At 40.4% G+C, this 23,152-nt stretch overlaps 1 pseudogene; it reads right to left on the bottom strand.

The window, feature by feature from the left end:
* LOC148017980 (autophagy-related protein 8C-like pseudogene) lies at positions 1-23,091 on the bottom strand (annotated as a pseudogene).
* Between the last annotated feature and the right edge of the window lie 61 nt (positions 23,092-23,152).

Raw genomic sequence — 23,152 nt, 5'->3', positions numbered from 1 at the left:
TCAGAAAGACAGGGATGCAGCAGCATCTAATTGCACATCAGAATTTGGAAGCTCCATATAGCCAAAGAATTTCCTCAGATTATTTGACTCTAAAATATACTTTGCTGTACTTTGATGTCTTATGCACGATGCTTTTGCCCTAGAGCTTGAACGTACACCCACAACCATAAAACAGAGCTGTCCAGAACTTGTTGCTGTGTGGGAAATTGGACAATAGGATTATTCACATGATGGATCTTCTATCTTTAAATTTGTCAAGGTCCTTTGTGGACGCGACTTTGCTTTCAAAAACCCGTTGATACCGTGCTTTGCTTGAATCTCTATATGGATTATGCTAACATTAATTTGTGTCTGTGCAGGTGACCTTTGTGGATATTTGGACAGCACGATGAGTCGAGGGATGATCGACGAGGAGCTACAGGAGATCTTCATACGTATGTCTCCAGATCAGATGGCTTGATTCAGGGATATGGTGGACCAAAAGCTATCTTAGACACTATCAAGCCATTCTGTTCAATCTACTTTAGCATGCTCTGATGCTTCGGTTTTCAGTAGACGAGGTCGATACTATAGACTTGGACCGAATGGAGGGAGTGGTTTTAGGAGATACTGTAGAGACATGGATGCGGTGAGCCCGAAGTCAGGTTGAGATACAGGTGCTACTCCTTGCTCTCGTGCAGGTGTTTGAGAGAGGGTAGCTTAAGTGGTTGTTGTGGAGGTACCAACGTAGTGTCTCTGTCTCATCGTTCTACTAGATTTGTGTTACCTATGGGATTTGTCACACCTGTGGGGACGTCTACTTCAGTCACTCAAGCTTTTTCTCACAACTGTCTACAAGTGGCACCCCTATGGGTGCTACTCCAAGAGATACTACCCCCATGGGTACACTAGATGTATAAGGGTCTCCTAGATATGCCCAAGAGCGCGATCGCAGGTGGGAGAGGACACATCTTAGACATACCCCAAAGGGGTATGGATACCTTATAGATGAGAGGACAGAAGCCGTCATCATGAATGATGAGGGGAGGAGGGTGATGACTCGTATGAGAAAGTTGTGCCAACAAGTTTTTCAGCACATCTTGGATCATTGGAAGAACATACCAGATGGGAGCAAGGACTACCTAGTACCATCCTTGCATGAGGAGTTTCTGATATCCACTACAGGAGATAAGTTCTCCGCAGGCTGGATGATGGAGTGCATGCATGCATACATGTCACACAAACGATCAAACGTACGCAAGGCGCTTAAGAGTGGGGCCTCAAAGCCTGAGTGGCTAGACATAGATGACTGGCGCCAACTTAGGGAGGAGTCTACAGATTCTCTAGGATATTAGAGACAGCAGCGCGAGGCAACGAGGGCACGACTGGAGGCAAGAGTGGTCTATCATCTTGGGAGTGGTGGCCACAACACTTATCTGGAGGACTTTGTAAGTTTTTCTTTTGTTCTTCTCGCTTATTTCTTTGCAATATCTCTTGTACTTACAATTGTGTTTCTAATAGTTGTATTTTGTTTTCTTTGCAACACTCCATTACAAACCACGATCCCATCGGCCGCCTAGAGACTCAATATGCAGAGAGACATGGTCTCACGACATTGATCGATAGATTGTATGCACGGGGCGGCCCTCTAAGTCACTCATCTTTCTTGTCAGTAGTTACTAATTTTAATTAAAATGCATTATTGTATGGTGGACTGATGTGTAGTTGTTTCTTTTTTGTGCAGATTCCGTTCAATGCTCCTTTGCAGTGGGACAACCTTTCAGATGGCGAGGATCTAAAGCTTGCACTTGGATGCGTGGAGCACACATCCTCTTCTTTTTTGGTCCTATGATTTATGTAGGCATCTTCTATGCACTATGTTATTATCATCCTTTGTATCTTGCCATGATTCCATGAGCACTTTCATTAAGCGATCTTGTATTTATTTTATGTATCACACTAGTTGTGGATTCAAGTACACTTTGCCTTCATTTTGACGACCATTGTACACCTTACTTTAACCCTTTTGTATAGCCCAAATGCAACATGTGTTGCCCTACCACAAAAAACAAAATCTCTGTAACCATTGCTATTAGTGTCGTAAATTTATTGCACGCCTCACTATTAGTGTCATAGTCTACATCGCAAAACATCGCTATTAGCGATGCTTTTTGCATTGCTAAATAGTGATGCAAATAGCATCGTTGATAGTGACATGGATAGCGAGGGTTCTATGGCATCGATAATACGGACATGTTTAGCGATGAGAGGGGCAATTTTTTTTGTTAACATTTTCATCGCTTTGAACGTCCGTATGAGGCCTGTATCTTGTAGTGTTCCTAGAATAGGGTTGAGGTTTCATATAGTGGGATTGCGATTTTCCACAATGGATTGCATGTTTCTTATAGGGGAATTCATGCATCCTACAATGGAATTTCTAGTAGTACATTGTATTTTGATAAAATCTACTCCATATCAACCTTAGATACTACAACAACAATAGGGCTACCTTTCTAAAATAACTCCACTTTATCATCTCCTATTTCAGGTGCCAGATTTATAGTTTGAGCCACTAATTATCAAATTTTGGGTTTTGAAACAACTTAGTTACTTGTAGAAAGTTGACCTCTTACTCTATGGAATGATAATTGTGTTTGCACCCCAATCTTGCTTTATTTTAGAAATTATGAACCATAGACTTCGAGATAACATATGATAAGAATCTCCTAATCCTTCCATTCCAAGGACAACAAAACTAATCTTGAATTTAGAACCTTCCACTTTAATGATAATCTGATTTTTTAGAATTCCCTAATGTTGAAGTCTCCTATGGTCCAATATTTTGACTTGGAAGAGTAGCTGTACTAAATCTTGAAGTTTGTGAGCCAAATATAACTCTTTGGGGATTATGTTCACCGCTAATTCTGCATTCAACAAAACATTATCAAATTTCATGCGTAACTATTCCATGTGGATAGTGTGTACCTTGTAGTCCATCACCTCTATTTGAGTCAGTATTACGGCTTAACACCCCATTATACCTAGCTCATTGCTCACATGTTGTCTTCATATTTGTCCTTGTTGAGATATAAATCTTAACGACAACTTCTATTTGAAACTTAGAGTGAGATTAAGGATTTGTTCTAAGGTTAGTTATAAAGAAGACTTTGCTAATATTATAAATAGTTCATGAAAGCCTTACTACTGCTCATGAATATCCAAACTTTCTTCATTACCATTGTGCTACTACAAAATCTCCTATAGTCCTAGTTGTTCTTTCTCAAATACTTGATTCTCTTCCATGTCTTGCAGTGGGTTTGCACGGTTCAATTGGTTTAGCCCTTGCTTTCTTTACTATTTTGCCACCTCTTTTACCTATGCTTCTCTAGCTTTCTCTAGTTGCACATCCCTAGCAATATTTTTCTTTATTTAGGCTCTTGTAATGGCCAAGACTTCAATGTTCTCTAGAAAATCCTCAACTATGATGCGATTAGAGCAATCACACCCCATATGTTTATCCAACACCTACTAGTCTATACAATTCTTCTCTTCACATGACACCTCTGTAATCATAATTTTCTTGATTCTTTGCTTCAACTAGTAACCTACGAACTATTCTTTTGCAATCTCTATAAGAATTTCCACTAAGATTGCTACTATGGGTGTCAATGGTTATTGAGCTTGAGATGCTCTTGCTAATTGCATCTCTTGTTGATTCTGAATCTATATCCCTCTCTCATACTATGGCATACCCACCATAACTTGTAGTTAGGTCCTCACATGTATCCTTGCCTTTTGTGGTAGTAACAAGGTCCCCGTGTTGCCTCTATTTTGTCCCCTCCTCACCCTCACCCTCTCTTTCTCTCTTCCCCTATTATGTTTAATTTTTTTCTCTCTTTTTCTCTCTCCTCGCCCTCTCTCATTTCCTCTCCCCCCTCACCCTCACCCTCACCCTCTCTTTCTCTCTTTCCCTATTATGTTTAACATCCTTTCTCTCTTTTTCTCTCTCCTCTCATTCTCATTTTTTCTCTCTCCTCTCCCTCTCTCATTTCCTTTTGCTCTCTTCCTCTCCCTCTCTCATTTCTTCTCCCTCCCTACCCTCTCTTCCCCTATTATGTTTAATGTTTTTTCTCTCTTTTTCTCTCTCCTCTCCCTCTCTCATTTCCTCTCCCTCCCTCACCCTCACCCTCTCTTTCTCTCTTTCCCTATTATGTTGAACATCTTTTCTCTCTCCTCTCATTCTCTCATTTTTTCTCTCTCCTCTCCCTCTCTCATTTCCCTATTATGTTTAATGTCTCCCTCCCTCTCTCTCTCTCTCTCTCTCCCTCTCCCTCTCCCTCTCTTTCTCTCTCATTTCCTCTCCCTCTCTCAATACACATAGATTATACCAAAAACAAGTAAAAGAGAGAGAGAAAACTCCCTCTCCCTCTCTCATTTTCTCTCTCCCCCTCTCCCTCTCCCTCTCTCATTTTCTCTCTCCCCCTCTCCCTCTCCCTCCCTCTCCCTCTCCCTCTCTCATTTCCTCTCACTCCCTCTCCCTCTCCCTCTCTTTCTCTCTCATTTCCTCTTCCTCTCTCGATATACATGAATTATACCAAAAACAAGTAAGAGAGAGAGAGAAAACACAAAAGAAAAGCAAGAATTGACAATGCACTCACCGTAAAGACTCGAAGAAGGGTTTGGGGGCTCCTCTTCGCCCTCCATACACCTCCTCTTCTTCGCGAACGGTGGCGGTGGCAGCAGTGGTGGCGGTGAGAAGCCTTCTTTCTCTCTTTCTCTCTCTCTCAGCAAGATGGTTGCTTTTCCTCTCCCTCTCCCTCTCGCTCTCTTTTTTGTGAATGCGCAAAAAATGACGCGCTCGGGTTTCGGCCTGTGTTTTTTTACTCTGGGTACCATCGCTATTTGCATCACTATTTGTCGTTGCTAACGCCCATCGCTATAGCCTCATATCCTTGTAGTAGTAGAAGAAGAAGAAGAAGAAGGTGTTTGTCTCCTCTCGCCTCCCCTAGTGGCAAAGAGAGAGGAGCTCTTCTATGTGTTGCTGTTGGACCTACCTGAGCATGTCTTTGTACTACTATTGGACTTACTTCAGCAGCTCTTCTATGTGTAGTACTCTTTTATTTGGGGATGTGTCCTTAAGTGTTGTACATCTTTTTCTACTTTACTAATGGGAAACTCATCTTATCAACCCAAATCCAATGTTATGTCTACTCTCGGATAAGTTACTCATGAATATATGTGTACATCACATGGGTTCAAAATAAGTATTTTTAAAATACCATTTTTATACATAGGGTGTAATATAAAGGGGTTATTTACAGATTGAATAGAAAAGGGTCATGTTTTATTCAAGAAAAATTCATAGATAAGGATATTTATAAATAGGCCTTGAACGCACGTGATGTAGAAGATATACATATAGTAACGTCCCTGAGTGTCTACTTTGCTCATCCAAAACTAACATGGAGATGTAGCCCTTAACCTCGTTAAGTAGTGGACATATTGTAACTAATGTGTTTGGGGAAGGTGCACCCTTTACCGCTTAAGCAATGGATTGATATTGTAACTAATGTGTTAGGGCTTAATACTCAACAGATAAAGAGCTTTGCATTTTCATCCCATTTTGTGACACCCCCTTTTGTCTCCAAGCTAACAAGAAATGTGGATCCAAATTTGAACTTCATCACATACAAATCTACAACTTCTTCACATCTCGTCTACTTTTAAACCCATGATGGTGAGCTCATTCTCTTTTTTAATTCCAATCAGCTTCATATGTGGCAATTATAATCTACATTATATGAAGTTTGAACATAGATTTAAGGATTGGAACTACATCAACATCATAAAACACCCCATAATGCTACTTTCATCATATCAAATTCTAGGTGCCTTCTAGATCTAAATCTATTTTTATTTTATCATGTCATGTGATGCATATAGGCTCTTCATATGACCACCATGAGATGCATAAAAGTACAAACACCACCTCCTGGTCCTATACAAGCCTCTTCCTTGCATTGGGAAAACATAATTGACCCCCACTCAAGGTTTAATGTTATATATATTACTTATATACCTTGGGATCATGTTCAAGACTTCGTCAATGGGGAGGAACAAAGAGAAGGTATGCCCATAAATTTTCGAAAGCATTGAATAAGCTCAAGAGTAATGCGATCCTTGCCAAAACCAAATGAGTAGAGCTATTTGCAAATGACTATGTAAGTTTTTCATAAGTATATTTATGTTATCTACTAGATAAGGAAGTCTTGACGAGTTTTATGTAAACAATGTCATGTTCATGCTTAGATATGGGTGTGCATATGGTCCTAAAGATACACGTGAACAAGTATCTCAGCCCCTCATGGTACGTAAGAGATGGCGTGCATCAGGCATAAATGCACGAGGATGTACATGCCACTTTAGTATTAGCCAACTATATCTATGGCCCCATGTCACTCAGATAAGCTATATCCAATATGAGCACATAGACACAGTTGGCAAGATATGCCATGATGTATCTTTTTTTGGTGAGAGAACATATTTCACACCATGGTTATCCATTGACATGAAGAAGTGGATAACCGAAACACTACACAAGGGTTTTACACCTTTACAAGTTTTGACTCATCATATTAGCAAGCAAGTTGGACTCTCTCACATTTTAAACAGATGTAGATGATGCAAAAAATGTCCATAATTGGGCATTAAGTAATCAAAGTTACACCTTCATTTACCATCAATTTGGTGGAGCGGCTAATAGACCTTTCATACTCGGTATTCAAATAGAATGGCAATTCAAAATGATGAGAAAATGGGGCCACAATAGTGTCTTGGCTATGGATGCAACATTTGGTACAAACAAATATAAGGTACCATTGGAGATTGAATTATTTCAAATTCAATTTGTGGGATTTTGTTTGTTTTTATTTCTAAAATATTTTATTATGTTGTAGTTTCTCTTATATATAGTACTTGTATTTGACACCTTCATGAATGGTGTGCCAGTTGCATGGGCTATCACTTCTTGCAATGATACCCCATCAATCAACTCATGGATTAGGGCTCTACGTGATCGAGTGCTTGATCACAATAAGTCTTGGGAGCCAAATGCTTTCATGGTCGATGATGCCCAAGCAAAAATCAATGTAGTCCAATAAGTTCCTTTCCACTACACATTACATTAAGTATCATTTGCAATGTGAAATCCAATAGTTTTTTATCTATTTGTAGGGAGGTGTTTGGTGTGCCAATATACCTATATATGGCATGTTCGTAGGAGCTGGTTGAAGAATTTGATTAAAAAAGTACTTGATCCAAGCACTTGAGCAGCTATGTTTTGCCACCTTGGATACATCATTAATATGCGTGGTTCACCCATAGTTAGGACATAGAATAGAGAAGACGAAGGCATGCAACTTCTACGAGAGTTCTATGATGTGTATTTGATAGAGATAGAATTCTTAAAGTACTTTAAAGACCAATGGGACATTGCTGCATAGGTATATATTTGAAATTTACTAATTTTATAATCTAAAGCATTTGTAATGTCCTATAGATATGTGGATTTGTGCTATAAGGATGCTTCCATATGCAAATCAAGATACAAATGGTGGTGTGGAGTTGTATCATGCATTGCTGAAAGGCCGTTTTCTATCGAGTCATTGGACTATCCATGGTAGAAGGGTTGATTGGTTAATCAAAATTTGGTATGTCATTGCCACTCCTATTATTGGTATGAGGACATGCTCAAGGATGTCAGATTCATTTTTTTTTTCAATGTTTTGAATATTCTACAAAACTCTATAGAAAGCACTACAAGCATCCCCAATGAGAATGTGCAATTTGCAAATGGATCACGATCTGATGCACATGTTTGTAGTTGCACTTATGAATCTCATTGGTATCATGTTCACAATGCAAATTGTGAGTGGGCTTGTTGTGATTGTGACTGGGCACAATGTGGAAATATGTGTAAGCATCAAATCAAAGTTACGGAAATGAATGAATTACAAATTCATGTTGTCATAGAGAAATTGGTGGACTTTATAATGCACAAATGAATAGCCATGAACACGAGTTTTAAGACATTTCTCTTATAAGTTTATTTAGATTCTAACTAAGTTTGATAAAACTCTTGTATTTCAATGCTACTTGTTGTCCTTTTACAGTATGAGAGCTATGATTGGATGCAAATATTACAAGGGAGCTTTCACCCCCTTCACCACAAACTCATAACATGGATGCTCATGAAGACATTGTCCTCATACAAGCCATAGGTACAAAACATTATTTTCTATATAAACATTGATAAGTATTGATGGTTTTATGATGATTTCGATGCAGAGGACAATTTGCATTCCTTATGCTATTCCATAATGGAGTCTGTCTGTGCCCAACCAATCTTACTTAATCATGCAAAAACTTTTCTCGAGAAAGTGAAGAATGATATTGATCAATATAAGGCATCTCTCCCAAACATTGGTGGTTATCCTTGCATTCCATTGCAACGATTAGATGATGATTTCAGCAATAGCATTCATAGAGCACGTCCTTTCTTTGAAAGAGGGGGGAGAAGACAAGCCATGCAAAAAGTTGAAGAAGTAAGTGTGCAACCCTTGCCCTCAATGTAGGAAATGACCTACCATGCAAGAAAGTTTGGATGTTCAAGCATGGGAACCAATGGAGAATCAAAGTGAGCAAGGTTCTACAGATGATTTTGGAAATACAGAGATGGACTAGTGTGGCATCTATGATACTAGTCCTCATTGCGAAGAAGATATGGATTCCTAGCACTTCCCATGATGATTCATTGCGAAGAAGATATGGCTTAATAATGTGATATGCAGTTTATACTTCCATGTTTAAACGAAGTACGCTATCTTAATTCCATTTTTTTTTGTAAATATGGACTAAATGCTTATCAATTTCCTAAAGCATTTAAGACGAAAAATGCATCCTTATTTCCAACAATTATCCTCGCACGATTATAACAATACCAAATAAAAATTTAGGAATGAAAACCTGGACTTGGGGTGAGATGTCCACGTGGATGCTAGGAGACGATCCTCCTGCGGTTGTGCCTTGGGCTTTCTTAGGAGGCATCACAATTGTAGTCTTTCCGTTGTGGATGCAGCTTTACAACTCCTTTTTGAAATTCCACCGTGGCTCCCTTTTGCGATAACTTGCACCGTCCGTCGAAAGCAGTTTTAAAAGGCTTCTTCCTTGAAGCAGGGATTTCAACAAAAAAGGGGTGTTTCAAGATCTTTCGCGAATAAGATCCATTAAAGCCATGGAAAGGGCTTAATGGCCTTATAAAGATTCACATGAAGAGGGAATAAAAGGTGTAAAACAAAAGGGAGTATAAGGGTCCTTAGGGAGGAAATTTCGTGGTTGGGGTGTTATATGCAAGGGCACATGAAGGCTTTGAAATTCCCGAGGGGGTAGGGGTTGTTTTGACAATCCCTCATGAACCTCGGCTAGGAGGGAAAAGAAAAAAAAGACATGAAAGGCCTAAGGGAACCCTTAGGGAGGGATTTTGAGGGGGTGGGAGAAAAAAGGCTTAGGGAGGTCTTAGGAGGGAATTCAGAGGGGGGGGGGTAGTCTTAAGGCTATAGGAAAGGGCCTAAGGGGGATTTAAAAAACGGGGGAGGAAAAGGCCCTTTGGGGTAACTTTTTATGGGGGGGAAAGGCCCTAAGGGAGCCTTAGAGAGGAATTTCAAAGGGGGAAAAAAGTAGCCTTTAAGGCTATAGGAAAGGGGCCTAAGGGCCCTTAGGGGAAAACTTGAAGGGCCTCTCCCTCCCTCACGATTCCTGGCAGACTCCCCTAATGGGAGTAAGGCAGTGCCTCCTCTCTCTCCCATTCCACTTGTATCCCCCCCATTTATATAGGTAAGGGGGTGGGAATCCTCCCTCCCTTGCATGGCCACGCCATGGCAACTCGTTGCTAGTGAGCTCCACCGAGGAGCTTTTACATGCATTCTATTCCCCTCCCCCTCCAGCATGACTGTCGGTTGGGGGGGGGGATAAGGAAATTTTTTTTTCCATATCCTACTAAATGATAAAAAATGTACTATTATTATCCCCACTACTTATAAAAGGGGGGGTTCATGCGTGATTTGTAGTGCTCGATATGCTACATTCTCTCCCCCTTGGAGGAATCGAGATGTCCTCATCTTGAGATAAGCTGGGGATATTGATGGTTGAGAGTGCCTTCATCTATCCAAGTGGCATCCTCTTCAGGATAATCTTTCCACTAGACGAGGCATTCTCTCAAGGTTCTAGATCTTAGTTGTCTCTCCCTAACATCTAAGATCCTGTCAGGCCTTAGTTCAAGGACTCCTTGACTAGGCATTACGATTTGTTGGCCATCAAGTACATGGTTAGGATTAGGTACATACTTCTTCAATAGGCTGATATAGAATACATTGTGAACCTTTAGGTTCTCAGGGAGTTGCAGTTTATAAGCATTAGGTCCTAGGCACTTGAGGATCTTGTACGGTCCACAATACCTTGGACTTAGCTTCTTGCAATCTCCTAAGGATAGGGAACTCTTCTTTGGGCGTACGCGAATGAAGACCATGTCTCCTTCTCCGAAGACTCTATATTGACGCTTCCAATCCGTGTAGGCCTTTTGTCTATCCTTGGCAGCTTGGATGTCCTGTCTTATTGACTCTATTTGGTCATCCATCTCTTCCAACATTTGCCTTGAAGCTTCAACCCTCAAGGTTGGATTTGAGAAGTTTAGGGGGCTTCGACAATCATGACCATACAATGCTTTGGAAAGGGGTCATCTAAATGGTTTGTTGGTAAGAAGCATTGTAGGCAAATTCAACCAAAGGTAAGTATTGAATCCACCTTTTTAGCTCACCACAACAGTATGCCCTAAGCATATCCTCGATGATTTGATTGACTCGCTTTGTTTGGCCATCCATTTGGGGATGGTAAGCTGTGCTGAAACAGAGTTGGGTTCCAATGGCTCCAAAGATGGCTCTCTATAAGTGTGATGTGAAAAGAGAATCGGGATCACTAACTATTCTTCTTGTTAGCCCATGTAGCTTGAATATCTCCCTGATAAACAATCTTTCAATGTCCGAGGCTTTATAGTTTGTCTTTACTAGAATAAGGTGTGCAACCTTAGTTAGCATGTCAACCACAATCATGATGGACTTGTATCCTCCTTGAACTTGGGGTAGGCCAACAACAAAGTCCATACTGATGAATTCCCATTTTATTTGGGGGATGTTAAGAGGTTGCAGCTTCCCTGGCATCTTGACATGTTCGGCTTTGATACATTGCAAGACAAACACTCGGTGACATACTTGAGAACGTCACCTTTGAGCCTCTCCCAATGGTAGCTCTTCCTAACTGTGTTGAGAGTCTTGGCATAGCCAGGATGTCCTAAAAAAGGGGAATCATGAGCTTCCCACAATATCTTCTGCTTAAGTGACTAGCTTTCCGGTATACACAGGCTTGTTCTATAGTAGACAAGTCCGCTATTGATAGAAAATTCATGATACTTAGCCTGCAAATTTTGGTCCTGATCCTTGATAGAGATTTCCCTTAGCATCGTTTGATAAGCTGGATCATGGCATGCATCCTCTCTAGCTAGCTCAAGTATTGGATTGTTTGGCATAGATAATTTTGTAGCTAGAGATCTAGCCGTTGATGAATTCTGCAAGATTAGAGAATTAAGGAATGCCTTGCGACTGAGTGCATCTGCAACTACATTCTCTTTTCCTGGTCGGTACTTGATTTCAAAGTCATACTCCTCTAGTACTTCAATCCACCGACGTTGCCTCATGTTGAGCTCGTTCTGGGTAAAGATTCACTTGAGACTCTTATGATCAGTCACTAGGGTAAACTTGTTACCCAACAGGTAGTGTCTCCAAAGCTTTAGAGCATGGATGATAGCTAGAAATTCTAGATCATGCGTAGCACAATTCTTCTCATGACGCTTCAATTTCCTTGAAGAGTATGCTACAGGATGACCTTCCTGCATGAGCACACATCCCAATGCAAGTGTGCTAGCATCAGTTACTACCTTGAACTCCTTATTGAGGTCTAGAAGCTTTAGGATGGGTGCTGATATCAAACTTTGCTTCAGTCTGTCAAAGCTAGTTTGTTCGGGAGTTGACCATGCAATGGATGTTTGCTTCTTCAGTAAGTCCGTTAGAGGTGCTGCAATCAAAGCATAGTTTTTGACGAAGACCCTATACCATCCTGTCAATCTGAGGAAGCTGCGAATTTCTTTGATAGTTGTTGGTATTGGCCATTCAAGCACATCTCTGACCTTGGCTGGGTCCACTGAGATTCCTTCCATTGATACAATGAATCCCAGATATTCAATCTGACGCTTGAAGAATGCACACTTCTTCATTTTAGCATACAGCTTATGTGACCTCATTGTCTCAAGGACAATCCAAAGTTGGGGTTCATGATCTTCTTCTTGTTTGGAATAGACTAAAGTGTCGTCGAAGAAGACAAGCACGAAATCATCAAGATATGGCCTAAAGATATCCTGCATTAACCTGTTAAAGGTGGCAGGTGCATTCGTAAGCCCAAATGACATAACTAGGAACTCAAAGTGCCCATATCTTGTGTTGAAGGCTGTCTTTGGGATATCTTCTTCCTTGATCCTTATTTGATAATAACGTGACTTGAGGTCAATCTTGGAGAAGATCTTTGCCCCCTGAAGACGATCAAGAAGCTCATCTATTCTAGGAATAGGGTACTTGTTCTTGACAGTTGATTGATTCAACCCTCGGTAATCAATACATAGTCGAAGTGTTCCATCTTTCTTTTTCTGGAACAGTACTGGAGCTCCCCATGGTGAACTGCTAGGACAGATGTAGCCCTATTCTAGCAGTTGCTTGAGTTGTTCCTTCAGCTCAATTGCTTCTGGTATGGACATTCTATAAGGTCTCTTTGCAATTGGCGCAGCTCCTGGTACTAGCTTAATCTCATGATCCACTTCTCTTTGAGGCGGGAGTTCTCTCAACTCTCCAGGAAATACATCCGCAAATTCCTTTAGCCAAGAAGGTCCTTCACTAGACTCTTGCTTCTGATCTAGCTTGTTGAGCTTAATTAAGTAGACAGGTAATCCTTTTCTAACTCCTTTTATGATCCGAGATGCTTTGGCCAATTGGATTTTTGGCACTCCAGCCTCACCTTGAGTTGTGACTAATTCCCTTTCAAAGTTCCGAAAGGAAACTTGGCCCTTCCCATAATGAATGTGGGCGTCGTTAGGCTTAAGCCAATCCATTCCGAGTAGACACTCATGGATACCTAAATTCACGACTCTGAATTTGACTAAAGTCTTCTTTCCTTCCAGAAAGAATTCCACCTTAGCAGTTTGTCGGGTACAAGTAACCTCACAACCATTTGCTAATTCCATAAGCAAGGTAGGCGCTTCTACTGTGGTTATTCCTAATCTTTTTGCACAAGCTGGTGAGATAAAGGAATGTGTACTGCCACAATCAATCAAGGTCTTGAAACTTTTACCATTAGGAGAAATATGGACTCTCTTTTTTTCCCCTTAAGGAGTGAATAAACAAATATAGGCCTAACCAATGAGAGAGCTGGGATTCCAGATTCATGTAACATGAATCTTCTAGCCATATCTTGGACCAAATCTTCCCTCAGCAATAAAATAAGGGAAAAGGGGAGTACAAAGCTGTCACTTCTTGGAAGTTTGTGCCTCGAATTTTCATTTTCTTATTTTTTATGTTTGACTTTTCTTTTCTCCCCTTTTCAGTTTCCCCCTCTTTCTTAGGCGGAACTCAAATTTGTCATATCTCTTTCCCCGCTTCTTCTTTCCTGACGAAATCTTACAGCCTCACTGTTTCTTGCCCTGTCTGTAACCCTGTAAAATTTCATTTGCTTTGCACAAGAACAGAGAGAGTTTCATGTGTTTTATGAGAGCAGAGCTTGTTTTACCAAAGCCCTAAGATTCTCTTCTCAAAACTCTACAGGTATATTTTTCTCTTCCATAGATGTTCTATGGTAAAGTTTTATCTCGTTTGGAGAAAACCTGTGCAAGTTATGTGCATTCTCTGACATGCAATTTCTTTTGTTTTGATGCTCTAGGAGTCTCTTACAGTCAAGAATAGTGATATTTTGAACACTCAACTTCTTCTTCAACATCTTAGGGTTTCTCTGTAAACAAAGTTACAGGTATATTGTCTTGTTTTTTTGTTGCTCCACTGTTAAATTTTATCTCGTTTAGACAAAATGTATACAAGTTACATGCATACTGAGCTTTCCTTTGTTTTTTTACTCCAAGAATCTCCAAGGGTGAAGAACAATGATTTATTAAGAACTCAACTTCTACAACATCTTTGGGATTTTGAACACTCAACTTCTTCTTCAACATCTTAGGGTTTCTCTGTAAAAAAAGTTACAGGTATATTGTCTTGTTTTTTTGTTGCTCCACTGTTAAATTTTATCTCGTTTAGACAAAATGTATACAAGTTACATGCATACTGAGCTTTCCTTTGTTTTTTTACTCCAAGAATCTCCTAGGGTGAAGAACAATGATTTATTAAGAACTCAACTTCTACAACATCTTTGGGATTTTGAATACTCAATTTCTTCTTCAACATCTTAGGGTTTCTCTGTAAACAAAGTTATAGGTATATTGTCTTGTTTTTTTGTTGCTCCACTGTTAAATTTTATCTCGTTTAGACAAAATGTATACAAGTTACATGCATACTGAGCTTTTCTTTGTTTTTTTACTCCAAGAATCTCCGAGGGTGAAGAACAATGATTTATTAAGAACTCAACTTCTACAACATCTTTGGGATTTTTTGCAGAGAAAGCCACAGGTATATTGCCATTTTTTACTACTGTTCCATGGTTAAATTTCAACGCATTTGGACAAAGCCTATATAAGTTATATGTATGCGTTGACCCAATATTTCTTTTGTTTTTGTACTACAGGAATCTGTTAGTGAAGAAACAATGGTCTTGCTATAAGTCAACTTCTTGTTCAACATATCTAGGAATCTTTGTGAAAGAAATTACAGGTACAATGTTTCTTTTTTAAATTGATCCATTTAAATTTAATTTCATTTGGAGAGAACATTTACAAATTATACACATGTTGATAGGTAACTTTTGTATTTGGTTGTTACAGATGTCTTCACGGAGGAAAAATATCAGTAGCATACTTGCAGTGGAGGTCTTCAACAGGAAAGATAATGGCGGTAATTGGATTTGTGATAAGTATTATAAGTTGGATTGGATTTTGATGCACCCAAGTACTCGAGGGAGTTTCAAGGTCAAGTGCAAGGATGTTGCAAACCCTAGCAAACATTGGAAAGATAGAATTCTAGAGTTCAGAAAAGTGTTTAATGGCACAAGTGCAGTAACGGAAGTGTTTTGTCAACATGTTTATACGCATAAACAAATCTCTGTACACGACGAGAATAACATTGCAAATTATAAACAAAACAGTAAGTTGTTAAATTTTATCATTGATTATTCTTTTGTATCAGAGTTGTTTTTAAAAGTCTTTGCAGTATTCTAATTCATTCTTGTTTGATTGACAGCTCTATATCCATCGACTTTGCATGAATGGCAGAATGTGGAATGTTTAAGCGGCAAGATACATGTTTGGCATGAAGAGATAGGTTCTTTGATCTATGATAATACCTCTACAAGTCAACTTGCCACTCAAAATATCTTTTTTTATAATTCATTGTATGTGGTAGAAAGCCAGAGATTGCAGCATGTCCCATTGCCGCCGCTGTCTAGTGGTGAATGGTTCATTGGTAGCTTGGAGTTGTCAGGAGCTTGAAAATCGAAGATAAAATCTGACATCAATAGTGCTATGAAACCCACCACAGGCTCCAAAGATGTGCATCTTAGTTGGTTTATTCCATTCTCATTGTTTGCACATTTGTTTGGTTCATGTGATGTTTTGAAGAAAACAAAGATTACTTATCAATGCAAGTGTCCATCCGAGGAATGGATGAGTCAGCTATTGGGTGAGTCTTGGGAAGTCAAAAGAACACATTTTGATGAGATGATTGAGTGCAGGATCAACCAATCTGATATTACATTCAGGTAAAACTTTTTTACTACTTTGCATACCTTGATTTAATTAACATAGGTCTCGCTTAGATGAATTGTTATGTTAGTCGCATTGATCACTTACCATTATTTTTGTTTTTATTACAGGTATTTCATTGCTAGACAAACTCTGTGCATTCGCTTTCAATATAGAAGATGGTGACTTTTGCGAGGGGAGTGGATCAGCTTGGATCAAGATATCCGAGATGACACACATACAGCGCTCGTAGATGTGGTAATCTTGTGGAGTGGTCATAATCCTTTCGTAGTCAGTGCAGAGAGTCATTGGCCCATTTATTTTCTGAGACAAGAAATCCAATTAATGTCCAGTGAGCCCCTCTACAACTTCTATTTCAAGTTAGATAATAGAAAAGTCAGGACTCGTAGTGAGCAATCCATGACATGTAAACAATGTGCTTCTCCACATATCCTTGAGATAGTGGAATCCTTGTAAAAAAAACTTTATAAAGAGCGAATACATACCTTTTTTGAACTTCTGAGTACTTTAAATTTTAGTTTACTGTGATCCAAGCGTGCGATAATACATACTGTAATTACTCAATCATGCAGTTAAAAATCATAATTAAATTGCAGGTTAGAGGTCTATAATCTAGAGAATATTGTCTTTGCACAATGATATATTGTAGCGCATCTCTGCTGCTCGTTTCTTACATTTTAATATTAAATTGGATCCAAAGGGAATTTCAAGTCCTTTTAGATTTATTTTCTTTAAAAAATTATATATTTTCTCTCGTTAGACTTGAATATACTCAGCGACCCAAACATATTCGAGGATATAATAATGTAGAACGAAGCGTTTGTCTGTATGAGTAATTTTAATAGTGACTTTAAAGTACTGAAATAAAGAAACTAAGGTAAGAGTTTTAATTTGAAACTTTAGAGTTAATAACTTTATAAAGAACCTTTATTTAAAACCCTAGACACATAAAAGCTATAACTCCAAACTCATTTTCACTTTCATTCTCCACTTCCCTACACTTGTGCTCTCATTCCTTCTCTCTTTGTGTGCCATGGCTACCACTCCCGCCTTCGCCGCATGGATCAGTTCCACATGCTATGCGCACATAGGGGACCAGATATACCCTAGGTTTTGCGTGACCTTGAGTCTAGAGAGCTCGCTTTCCGCTGTAGACCCTGACTCTAGTATACTAGCATCGTTTTGTGATGCAGTGAACCCTCTCACTTGCTCTATTCCCGACTCCACTCTCAGGTGGGTTCCCATGGATTTTTTGTATAGTTTGTGTGCCGGATCCAGCCATGCAAAGGTTATAAGTCGAGCCCTGGTGCATGTGGGGCAACATCTCCGTGCTAGAGCAGTGCCCACCTCGTCACAGGACCAGGTCACGATGGATCTCATTGAGAGGGATGCTGCCTTTGCCATATATGTTATGTGCACTGAGGTGCAAGAGGACAATGACGAGGACATCGACGCACCCTCTCGGCCACTATTAGAGTACTTTGAGAGGGAGCCTGAGGAGATCACTCTCGATCTGAGTGTTGAGGCAGCACAGAGCTTGGCCATTGTGCACCCACCTCCCTGCCCTGATGAGATGCCCACGAGCGAAGAGCCACCCCTCTCTTCTCTCCATGCTATCACCATCGAGGGGGTGGAATATCTACTCATGCAGGATGTGCTAGAGTTGTTGGAGCTTATGGAAGAAGAACTATACTGTATCATGGTGCGTGATGCACTAGTGATTTCATAGATTTTGATTTACAGGATGCCCCACCACATGTTGATGAGGTGGCTCGTTATGATGGCACGAGCATCGATGACATCTCTACCATTGTGAGCATCCAGGAGCAGATTGAGGATGCGGCGCCACAGTATCGGATCTCTGATGAGGAGTTCGAGAGGTTGCAGGAAAGCCTTTTTGGTCCTCGACCCGACTATGCAGTGCCTACCCAAGAGAGAGACGAGGGCAGCCCAGTGGCAGGAGCAGATCTGGATGCTCCATTACAGCGGCAGATAGATGATGCAGAGAAGGTAATGTTCTCGGTTTCATATGAAACTTAACTAGTAGGGCCTCTAGGGCATCGGGAGCAAACACATGTGTTTTTGTCGGGATCGGGCCCCCAGATCTGCAGATTCAGGCCCCCAGACGCGAGCCTCCGGCCAGGGCACATCTGGGGGCCCGATCCCGACAAAAACACATGTGTTTGCTCCCGATGCCCTAGAGGCCCTACTGGTTAAGTTTCATATGAATATGATTTATATATTTTCAGCACACTCCATGCATAGTGAGTATGATATTGAACTTGTGTGTTGCAGGAGATTGTCTATATAGATGAGTTTTCATCTAGGCAGGGTGGCCGATCTGGTAGCCAAGGAAGGGTGCAAGACTTGGCATTGAAGGAGTACATTGGGCAGCTTGTCAACGACATTATTGTATTTCATAAGACATGCTCCCCTGCTTTTGCCGAGAACTTCTTGAAGTTGAGGGCACTAACAAAGGCTGGGCCCTTTAAGACCATCCCGACCAACTCCAGCCTGGAGAAAGTAGTGTTGCTTCGACGTTCGAAGCTTCTCTACTTATTCACGAGTACTAGGTCTGGCCCACTTTTCTCCATGGTGGATCGTGGCATGGTTGCCGGTGTTGAAGACCCCACTGTCATTAGACAGGAACTATTGGGGCAAAATGTATTGTTGCCTATGATCAAGAATAGCTCTGACCATGGGGAGCCTAGCTCCAAGAAGCCTAGGAGAGAATAGATGTACTTATTGCCTACTGATATCGCATCACTGATGTACTGCACTTTGTAATCTTCTCTTCAAGTAATGAAAACTGATGTTTGTTGGATTCGCGTGCAATGTAGTTTGTGATACGTGTCATTTACTGTTTTTTTAACTTGAATGTTACGTTTATTTGTCAAATTTATACGTAACACGATTCATACCCTAAATTTAATACACAGTGCTTTATCGAATTCATGCGCAACATGTATTTGTTCGAACGCATGTAACGATAACTCAACGACGTAAATAAAATAAATATCAAGCGACTAAACAAAAATAAGATGCGCCAAAAACTTTGTATTTGTATTAATAACAATTTTACATGGGGTCCATTACAACCAAGGCTTTACAAAATGTCTTCAGAAGCTACATTCCATGTGCTTTTGAGTTTGTACACCTCTATCCTTGCTGACCTCCGCGAGGACTATCTTTCCATCGTCGAAAGAACCTAACTATCCGCAGATCCCTGTCAGTGACAGTGACCCTCTTTGCATGCACCGCTGCATAGATTGAGTCTCCAAATAAGTCGATGAGGTAGGCTTCAGCAGCTTCTTGTAGTGTGAGGAGGGCCTGGGCAGTCCAGCGATCCGGTTGTTTCGCGCGTGATGTATCTGGAAATTGGTTCCTGTTGTTCCTGATCAGTATGCCCTCCATGATCTCCTGCACCAACTTCTGGAATGGAGCCTTCGGTATCAGGAGGTGAGTGGTCTTCTGGTAGTGGCAGATCTCGCGAAGAGCCAATGTGCCTGGCTTCCATCGACGCTTGCAATGCTGGCGTCATGGTGGTGGTGGTGGAGCTGGAGGACGTGGCTACTGTATGGAATTTCTAGGGGGTATCTCTAGGCCGCTTGCTTGGTGCGTACCATGTCTTCTAGGAGAGAGAACTCAGAACTCAAAAGTGAAATGTGTAAAATGAGGTGAAACTTTAAACTTATAGCCAAACTTTTCAAAAACCCTAAAATTTCAATTAATGAATCCACGCTTAGGAAAAATATCACCAATGCTCCGATTCACATGAAATTTTACCTATAGGCTCCTCAAGGACACATCAACCACCCAAAATTTTTTTGGCCCCAACAGAAGCCTCTGGATCACTTGTCCGGAGGCTCGCGTCTGGGGCCCTGAATCCCTAGATTCAGGGCCCCAGACGCGAGCCTCCGGACAGGTGACCCAGAGGCTTCTGATGGGGCCACATTTTTAATATAAATAAGTTTTCTAATGCCCAGCATGAGGGTGAAGTTTCACCAGATTCCGATTTATAAATTTGACGGTTCAATCTTTTTTTGAAAATGCGTTAACTGCATTATACTGCACTGATAATATATTGTCAACCTCGCAACTGTAGATTAAATGTATTGATAATGAGTGTGCGCAACTGCAGATTAAATGTATTGTCAACCTCGCAATGCGAAACATTGGAAACTTAAAAATTGACAAAAAATAAATCATGGGTAAAATGGAATATCGCATATCGGATATATTGTTGCCAAACCACTAAATATAGTAAGGATATAGTGCATCGGCCCATGTACAACTGATCACTGATGTGTACGTGGTTGCACATTGAATTTATCCTCAACAAAACTACTTACAAAATTGGAAACTTGAAAATTCACACAATGCGAAACATGGTAAAAATAGAATATCACATATTGGATTTAGCATTGCGAAACTATGAAATACACGGTAGATAGTGCATCGCACCAATTACAACTAGAGCTAGGGAAAATTTAGCTCCATTTTGCAGGCCACTACTATCAAATACTTGAAGGTCTACTGGAAAGATAACCCAAAACTAAGCTCCTTACAATCTACAACCAAACCTAAGCTAAAAACATAGATCCAATTACAAGGTAGCTTCTCAAAGCATATTGTTGACATTAAGATTAAATGCATCCTTGTTATTGCGGATCCTGCGAACAAGAACCAGATCTATGGGCTTAATAGTGATATGTTGGGCATGAATGGCTAAAAGTTGACCATCACTCATTAGATCAATCAAGTAGCTTTCAACTGCTTCTTGGAGAGCAAGCAAGGCTTGGCTTGACCATCGCCCCACATTCCTTGCGTGGTTCCTCGAAAAGAACTTATGATGATGCCCTGACTGTAGATCTTGCACTATTTCTCGCACCAACCTGGAGAATGGTGCCTTAGGAATAATCAAGTCGGCACTCTTCTGGAATTTCCTTATCTCGCGTAGAGCAGTTGTGCCTGGTCTCCATCTTTGCTTTTTATGTGTTGGAGGGCGTGTATTACGAGCTGGAGCAGTAGTGGGAGGTGGAGGAGCTGGAGCATGTGGACCACCATTTCTGGACAATGGTGAACCATCATTATCGACCATACTAGGGCCACCATTGTTGGCCACAGTAGCGCCACCATTATTGGCTGCAGTAGGGCCACCGTTATCGGTCACCAGGGGATCTTTGTCACTCACAGTACGCTCACTAGATTCGGAAGAGTGTTGAGCTCTTGCTCTCGCAGGTGCCTTTTTGATAGGAAGCTTGGAACGTGCCATGGCTGTGATGATGAAGGATAGAAAGGTGGAGGGTAGAGTGGAGAGCAATGGGAAAAAATGAAAGGAGAGACGACTTAAATACGAAACTTTCAAACTTACTATGGTGTAAATGAATTTTAAATTTATCATTTCATTTCATTTCTCCACCCCATCCCTACCTCTCTCTATCTCCTGACACCCCCCTCATGCCCCCCCTCTCTCTCTAGGCCAATGAATGTTCCAATGTTTAGAATTTTCATATCTTTGTCTTAGGATTTCAAAATCGACTTTTCATAATTAAAAAACAAAGTTCGAAATCGACTTTGAAAAATATACTGACAAACCTTTGAAATTTTAAAGAAAATTTATAAGACATCTCATGTTAGAGATATGAGTATTGATGTGTCATATCCTTGGGACTTGTGCTCTCTTGTGGACTCTAAATGCATCAAAACTATTATCTTTATCTAGGTCTCCATTTCTTGCCATCTCTCTCTTGGGTTGCCAACCATTTTGCGTGCCGTTGTCTAGCTGTGCTGTTTTCATATCTTGCTTTTCTCACTTCATATATTGCCCTACTTATAGATTCTGATTGAGATGTTTTGGACTTCTTTTCTTTTTCCTCGTATCGTATCTCTAGTCTCCTATACCACCATTGGAATAATTGCCTCATAGAATTGGAATCATTGATGCCACCTCCATGATCAGTTGCCTTTTGAAAAGCATAGCGAGCTTGCCAGTGAGATATTTCCATGCCTTGAGTTGACCATATTACCAAACTTCCTTGATCTGCAAAGTATGGACCATGTGCTTCAAGTATATGCTGCACAAGAAAAGAGATTAGAAACACAAAGTAATTCGAAATGATGATTTTTTTTTGCAATGGTGATAATACTGACCATGTAGTGTGTTATGCTATTTGTAGTCCATGCCTCCACCATGGACTTATGAAATTTAGCAGCTGTCTCTTTAAATGCATTGGCATCACCATCCATAAACCCCAACTTCTGTAAGAGAGCTGCTAATCTATCTAGGTGTATCCACACTTCTGCCTTCGCTGTCGAAGGGTTTTGAAAGCAAAGTTGCAACTTCAGAAGTCCTTCATAAAATTCAGGATAGAAGATCCATCATGCAAGTAAGCAAGATGAGAAAATGATGCCAAGTCTTTGTTTAACTTCTGTTAATAACAAAACAAGGGTTCAAGATGAAGAAATCGGTTCATTCAGTTCATCCTCCCCGAATCCAGGAAAGAAAATAGAAAATCCATTAACTCTTTATCTTCCATCGTTGTTCTAGCCTTTGCAATTTTCCCTTGATAAGTTTTGGACTTATGGGTGATGATAAGAATTCAAGAATATGCTGTTATGTTATGATTCCAATGTCCTGTGAACACCCTCATCATTGTATGTTCTTCATATGTACGGTTTCAGCACAACCCAAAGGTGTTCTCTCCATTGTATGTAACTTAAAGAAAGCCATCCTCATCTTTGTGCTCCTCATAGATAGGCGACATAATTGCAGCAGTAGGCGGAAGAACATTGTCTACAAGGATGAAGATTGCTTTCTCTGCATTTAATTTGATCCTCTTCCGAATAACATAGACAAATTGATCAACAATAAGGTCAACTGGTACAAGGTACTTCTTCTTATTTATGTCTGGAATGTCACTTCTTTCAGCTTTCTCAACTATTACAGGAATCCTGTAAGGATACTTCTCACGAATCCTAGAGGCTTGAGTTTTCCTCTTCTCTAGATCATATTCCTCTTTAAAAGAGCTCTAGGCCATTTCACTCGGCCACTTCTTTGCACAGATAACATCTGATGATGACACAAATTTTTTTTTTATA

Source organism: Lygodium microphyllum, chromosome 21 (genome assembly GCF_053477565.2).
Source record: "Lygodium microphyllum isolate KBCC chromosome 21, Lygodium_microphyllum_v1.1.10, whole genome shotgun sequence".
Lineage (NCBI taxonomy): Eukaryota > Viridiplantae > Streptophyta > Polypodiopsida > Schizaeales > Lygodiaceae > Lygodium > Lygodium microphyllum.
Note: the sequence above shows the minus strand (reverse complement) of the source record. Positions and strands in the feature narration are given on the sequence as shown.